Raw genomic sequence first — 8,142 nt, 5'->3', positions numbered from 1 at the left:
TTTTTTAGTTATTAATGAAAGAACATAATGAAACATCTGTTAGATATTGCCAGCTTGGTAGCAAGTGTTGCAACCTTAATCAATTCAGAAACTCATAACAAATGTTCTCCTGTAGTAAACAAGTCTCCTTGGCAACATACAGCCATCTAGGATACAATCAGCATACTTTTATTGATAACATCATTCGATTATCTAACAAAATGAATATTGTTATCGGTTACAAACTTAAGTTAAGTTGTTGGATTGTACCTCGAAATGCATTGAACGTAAACTTTCATTGTTATGAGTTTCTGAATTGATTAAAGTTGCAACACTTGCTGCCAAGCTGACGATATCTAACAGATGTTTCATTATGTTCTTTCATTAATAACAAAAAAACTAATGATTTTCGAATATATGTTTACATGAACATTTTTCATTGTTTTGTTGTGAGGAACATGCCCCCAAGGTTTGTTAAAGTATTTCTGAAACACCCTGTATATGCTCACAAACAAGGTGAGTTACACATTTGTCATTTACTCTCAATTAGTCTTGTCTACATGGAAACAGACTATTATCGTTCTTTTAAAATCTTGTCATTTTTAATCACAATATATTTAAATGCCCCTCTATGAATATCTTTTTTCAAATTATTAATGTAAAATGAATAGTCTTTTCAAGTTTTATATTTACTATGTACAAACATTCACTCATTTGGCAGTAAATATTATAATTGTAGTTATATTGGTGAAATAACATAAAAATATATTTTGATTTGTTTTAATAGTACAATATTAATAATACATATGGCATATGATTATGTACATGTTTAAATTAAATTTTAGGAGTGATTAAGGTTACATAATAATATTATTTTTGTCCTTTATGGTCATAGACCAAAAATCTTAATTTGTAACCATCAGTACAAAGAAACGTGAATATAGAAACTTTTTACCTGCATTTTTCAGATTAATTTTTCATATTTGTCCTATCTTTAAATACATATGCCTTTAAATATCTTTTTTTCTGTGTTTCATAACAACAGACTTTCACTGTTTTCATTCATTTAAAACAAAAACTTCAAAGATCGAACTATATGTTGTATGCCCAATTAACTATGATATCCCATTTCGTTTTAGTGTTAGCACAAAAAAAAATTGAATGAAAGAATTTTTAAATTAAAATGGGACCATAAACATTTAGTCTTAAAGCATGCCTCATATTGAGGAATGTCGAATATAAATTTCACTTTTATATTAAGTATAAAATTTAATTGTGAAGCCTCCTTACCTAAGATACCGATAGAAATTTAAAGGCTGCAATGAGAATTAATGATATGCTATTATATTTAATGTATTTGTGCATATTGTAGCTTTGTGTAAAGAACTACCTATCTTCCCCTGGTTTTGAACAATTTGTATATTTAAAAATAACTGCAAAGATAGTACTGAGTGGGGGAGCTTCACTCTGACATTATAACTTTACAATAAAGACATTTACTGGCATGTAAAAGAACTCCTGCGGGACAAAATTCCAGCACACGGCGATGCTGATATAACCTCAGCGGTTGCGAGCGTCATTAAATAAAACATGATTTAAAAAAAAGAATCACTTGTCTTTAATTTACTGATGATTTATCATCTCAGTACATTAAAATATAAAACCAATTACCTATTACTTATGAATTTTATGATTATCCATTCAGCATGGCTACTGCTCTTTGCCAAGTGTTATTTTTCTAGGTATAACATTTGTCTCTATTTGATCTCATAAGTTCTTAAAATTATACAGCTTGAAGGATATATTTTAACAAACGTTTTCTTATAAATACTAATGATCATTGTAAGTAATCATGACAAAGATTGATCAAGTAGCAAATTGATTCATATTTGATGAATATTATATAAATATTTTGAGTACCGCATAAAGACATCCAGATATTATGAATATACAGGCTATTCCTGATTCATTTTGTCAGAGAAAAGGAATTTGTTTTCTATACAGCAGAAAATGGTTAAATATACACTTCTTATGCACTGTTGGAATTTAATAGGCGTAAAATGCATATTCATATATAGTAAATATTTGAACAGTACCAGTATTGAACTTAACTTCATAAATTAATATATCCAGGAACTAGTTTTTCTGATATTAAAAAAATGTACTGGCATAAAACATTGACTGCTGTTACAATAACTCGAATAAATATATTTATAGGTAATGCTGCTCGGCTATCAACATCTAGTAGTCAGAATGTATTAACTATTCCAATAAATGATTTTTTTGCCTGACTTACGAATGAAAATGATGAATTTGGATTTGATATCACCACATGTGCTTGGCTTGTAACCTAATTTCTAAATTTGAAATATTTTATGCAGCTGAGATAAATTTGAATTTATAAACAAAAACAAAACGTTTATATTTATATCAGTAAAAATATGTTGATAAGGTGCTAACGTCCTGCTATTTCAACTATTCAGTGTGTGTCTGATGGACTCAATGAATGCAGATCGGAATAACAGATTGGCCTTCTTGATACTACCACAGTCTACTATATACAGTCACGAAGCTCAATATGTAGTAAAAATGCAAACATGGGTAGTTGCCCACCACTAGGATCGCTACTATCGCCTCATCATCGCAGATCTCTCTCCTAGTAGACGACAAAATATGTTACACTTTCGTTGTGTTCTTTTGGAAAAATTAACACCTTCCTTCCATTATTGAAATATTAAATGCATAAAGTTAATTTATTATTTTAATGAAGTATATTAAATTCCACCATAAACTCGAAGATATCTGCAAGAAATAGGTTAATATTATATTTGTTTGTGCAAAACGAACTGAAATTTACTATAATCGCTTCACTCATTCAAGATTATAGCGATAATTAACTATGAAACCAATAAATATTAATTTGCATTTCCCTTTACAACAATAATAATGGAAATATGAATTAATGGAGTAACTTACGTGTACTGGTACTTGTAGTGTAGGCTTACATAGTTGAGGTTAAGCAATAATAATCACACTAGAATTGGAAATAAAATGTGATTAATAAATTTTACGTCTCTAGTAAAGTAACAAATAAAAATAACAACAAAATTAACAGCTATAATTAAAAACATATCCTTTGAAAAAAAAGTAGGCCTAAGCAATAATAATCCCACCAGAATTGAAAATAAAACGTGATCAATAAATTTCATTAAAACAAACTTAATTTTTCTACGTCTCTAGTAAAATATTATTATTCCAATTATTGTATTTTAGCCATTAACATTTTCATTACAACCAATAACGAACATTTCACAAGCATCAATGTGAAATACGCAACGAGCTAGCACTCGATGGAAATACAACACAGTCCAAAGTCGACCGTGGACAGCCTATTGTTTCTAGTTGCTAACCGCTTGGAGCGCTTTATCACGAGATTTGCAAAAAATCACCTCAAGCTTCGCGACTGTATGTAGTAGACTGTGATACTACCGTATTCTGCTTGGCAGTATTCAAGTAAAGAACTTCAAAAGATTTATTCCTTTCAATACTACTCCAATTATATATCTTAGCATCATATAAAAAGAATGACTCTGATGTAATTAATAACACAACAATTGGTTTTTGTATAACAAATTTATTTCAATGCTAAAAAGTTTTTATGCTCGACCATGCCGAAATGTAGTAATTATACACCTGGTAGCAGTCATTTAATGCATGTCATTAAAGTACACCTATTCATTAAAGTTCAGGCGCATATAGAAGCTAACCGCCTTCCGAAATGACGTCTAGTCTAGCAACCCATTAGGCGTCCATTTTATATTGCTTTAAAGTACCATATGAAGCCTTGGATAAATAGGATATATACTACTGATGACAACTTTGTACCAAACACAAACATACAAAATAAATGACCTCAAATGACAATCCTGCCGATTTGTTTCTCTTTTGATATCTTATCTCATATCGTCGGTTTCTTGGTAAAAGTGACCAAGTCACATTCCAAGGCTTCCAAGCATTATGAAAATTTAAGACATAATTTTATATTAAAAATTAATAATATAGCACATTTACCTTCAAAATAACTTATTACTAACATCTAAAAAAGTACAGTTATCTTTGGATGGATCATTAAACCTTTAAATGGCCCTTTTCCAACAATTTTGCATTTTGGACTTGGTCACTTTTACCAAGAAAAATACGAATATTTAAAATAGTTATCATGTAATTCTTCTTCTTCTTCTTCATCTTCTTCTTCATCATCTTCTTCTTCTTCTTCCTGACAAGTATTAGGCTGAGCGGCCTGTTACTGTCTTGTTTTCTGTCCATCTGTTTGAGGTCTGCCAATGAACCTTTTTTACTTAAAATTATGTATTTCTTTTTTTTACAAATAATGGTAATAAAATATTTACAAGAAAATTAAACCTTGAGAAACAATGTAAATGTGAAAGTATTTTGTAATGTACCAGTACTTGTAAATGAAAAATTCTGCACAAAGTGAATAGTTGGTTAGTTGGTTGGCTTTTTTTTGAATGCCTAGCACCTCAAAACGAAATTATTGACTTTCTCGACTGTTCAGCTTAATTGATATCCATTTTCAATTTGTGTACCTCGTAAAAGTCAATATTGACATCATTACATATAGAAGAATGTGGACAAATGACAATTGCAATGTGAATATTTAACCATTACAACTGATTGTATGAATTTTCATTTCTATATAGTGTAAATTAATGCTTCTCCTATCGAAAGTATATTGCTGGAAATTTTTCACGTAATAGGAATTACCTGTATTTCACAATTTTATTAAGAATTAGAATAAAATAACTTAGAATGGTTCCAGAAGTGAGTACTGCACATTCACGTTTTGTATCAAAATTGCTGGTATTACAGAGAGGTCTGATGTAAAACATAATGCCATTTCATGGTGTACATATATTTTGTGACATTATATTGTACAAATGGAGAAACGTACTGGTATTATTATACAAATAAGTGTAAACCCATGGTATCCATAGAATCAAAATAAAATAATGAAATAATAATAATAATAATAATAATAATAATAATAATAATAATAATAATAATAATAATAAAATTCATTCTGTAGGGCTTGTTTCCAGCATTTTGTTTCTAACATTTATTTTGTGATCCTAGCAAACACAGTGTTTCTCCCACTGTTATCCTGAAATCTTATTACCGTTAGCTTTAATCATGTAATTTATTTGTTTTTAAACTGAGGAGGTATTTAACTTTATATGCTCTCCAAATTGTTTGCTTTGTAATTACATGCAGATAGTGTGACATTAAAATGTTACACTTTATAGATTTTTTAAGGTTCCGTCACTTGTGATATTTATAAATGCTTGTTATTGAAGATTCGAGTGTTCAGTTTTTCATGTTTTCTGCATATCTGAAGTAATCTTAAGAAAATTCGAAAGCAAAGTGTTCAAATATGCATGTACCATAAACCTCTCATGAACTAAGTACATGAGATTTGTATGCAGCAATAAAATATCAGATTGCATTAATGCATTGAAATATATTTGTGTATAATCCATTGCGTATGTTATGAATTTGAATGTAAAAGTAGCATATATTGCGTGGGAATAAACAAGCAATAATCCACATAATTGTAAAGTTAAATGGATATCATGGGATTATGCCTTCACCTCGTTAATATTCAACAATAATAATATAAATGAATAATTAAGGTAACTTGACAGTATTCTTGTACAAACATAGGCCAATAGAAATATTTTTATGTTGTGTAGTTAATGTATGTATTTTGTTCGCACATATGAGTGCAAATATGTGCAGTAGTTGATTAATACTATTTTCGAATAAAATATTTTATGTGTGTATTTCTACGGAGAATTTTGTGTTTTATTTCATGTGTTTATATAATATGAGTAGGCAGTGAAGTTGTTACCCTTAAACTTGTATACTCCTGGCAACTTTGCCCATATGGAGAAAGAATTAATCAGTCAAAGGACATTATGGAGCTTGTCGATTTCAAAGAATGCCGTTCTGTCTTTTGCTAGTTCCTCCCAGTTGGTATATGGAGAAAGAATAGACTTAGAAATAGAAGAAGAGACCGGGTCAATCCATTGGTTTTAGAAAGACAAGGACTATTTCACACTTCATCTGGTGATTTGCACTAGGAATACTGGGTGTTCATTTCAAATTGTGTCATGACGTCACTGTTGATGAGTCAGCGATTTGAAGCGAGTTTCAGCTTTTGTGTCAGAGAAGTTGCCTATTAATCTAGGCGTTCAATCTGAACTTGAGAACGTGTACGGTATAACGTGAACGTCGTAGCAACAGATGGCGGTCTGTACGGTCTGTGTGCTACCATAACCTCTTTCGAACTGTGTTTTGCGCGGCCAAGTCGTACGCAGGGTATTTGTTATCATCGGTTGCATACGGCAACATTTCACAATACAAATCAAATGCTCCGTGTCCATGTTGACCATCGAAGTTAATGTCAACAAATACGTAAGCAATCGTCTTAACCCTTTCCCCATATCCCAACAGTAAGAAAAAACTCACCTCAGTACATGTTTCGAAACAGTTCACATTCCTGCCACTACCGGCATTACCGTACATATCGGTAAGTACTCTTCAGAATGAACGCCGTACGTGCTAGGCAACTTCTCTGGCAGATACGTAATACACCTCTGTGGATGTGTAGGAAGATTGATTCTCTAGGCTCATTGACTAGCCACGTGACGGCATACAGCAAGTCATGACACACTTTGAACTGAACACCTAGTATAATTCCCTCGCATTTTCGCATGTTTAAGAAATCACTTCAAGAGCTTCTAGCAATGAAATTGGAAAAAAACAAAAGACACTGACACAATAGGCTGTATACTGCCGTGATGGTGTAAGGAATTGGTGATCCAACAGTCGACTGTTAGCAGCATCACAGACACACCACTAAAATAGTGGTGGCACCATGTGAAACCGACAGTTTAATTGTTGTTATTGCGACAAGAAGCACCACTTCTAGTGACCGCCACGAATGGTGAAGCCAACCATTCAGAGCGTCTGCAGCGCCACTATTCTGTGGCTGTGAAGACCTCCATTTAAATCCATTATTCAGAAAGTGGCCTCGTCTGAAAGAGCTCCAAGTATCCATGGTGATATTCAATTACATACTCGTGTGTCATCTATACTAATAATAAATCTGTAGCCGAAATTTTTCTGGTAATTTTCGATTTTCCAAAAATAATTGGTCCTAACATATATAATTAACCACCCTGAAACCGAAAATCGCTTTTTTGAAATGTTTGTTTGTATGTCTGTCTGACTGTCTGTCTGTCTATATGTTTGTTACCTTTTCACGCGATAATGGATGAACGGATTTCGATGAAAATTGGAATATAAATTATGTTCGTTGTAACTTAGATTTTAGGCTATATGGCATTCAAAATACATTATTTAAAGGGGGGGGGGTCATAAGGGGGCCTGAATTAAACAAATCGAAATATCTCGCTTATTATTGATTTTTGTGAAAAATGTTACATAAAAAAGTTCCTTTAAAAATAATTTGCGATAAGGTTTATTCCCTGAAAAATTTTGATAGGACTGATATTTAATGAGATAAATGAATTTTAAAATTAAAATAACTGCCATCTAAGGCCATGTAATGAATTAAAAAACAAATGACTTCGTCTATAAGGGGCCTTGGACAGCAACAATCGAAAGCTATGAAAGATAGCCTACAGAGAATGTTTCTGTGTTTGTATGAAGTAATATCGGAAGCTAAATTAACCGATTTGTATAATTAATTATTATTTCACCATTGGAAAGTGTAGTTTCTCTAGATGGACATAATGCTATAATGTTATTAGCCTACTAACTTCTGATATGATATAATATAATATAATATAATGTAATATAATATGTAATATTATATAATATAATTTAAGTTATTTGAAGGGTTCACAACCATAGTGGGCCAAGCGCCATTTACTGAATACGTAGAAAAGAAAGGTTAAAATAAAGTTATTACCATAATTCAATGGAAACCTATAACAAGTAAAATAAAATATACACATTAAATCTAAATGATGTCAATCTTCATTAAGCTATGGTTGCATGTAATACAAATTAAGAAACAGGTTAAAGGAATTGTCATTGCACTAAATGAGTGTCTCT

This window comes from Periplaneta americana, chromosome 13, assembly GCF_040183065.1.
Source record: "Periplaneta americana isolate PAMFEO1 chromosome 13, P.americana_PAMFEO1_priV1, whole genome shotgun sequence".
NCBI classification, from domain to species: domain Eukaryota; kingdom Metazoa; phylum Arthropoda; class Insecta; order Blattodea; family Blattidae; genus Periplaneta; species Periplaneta americana.
The sequence above is the reverse complement of the archived record's forward strand: the minus strand, read 5'-3'. Positions refer to the sequence as shown.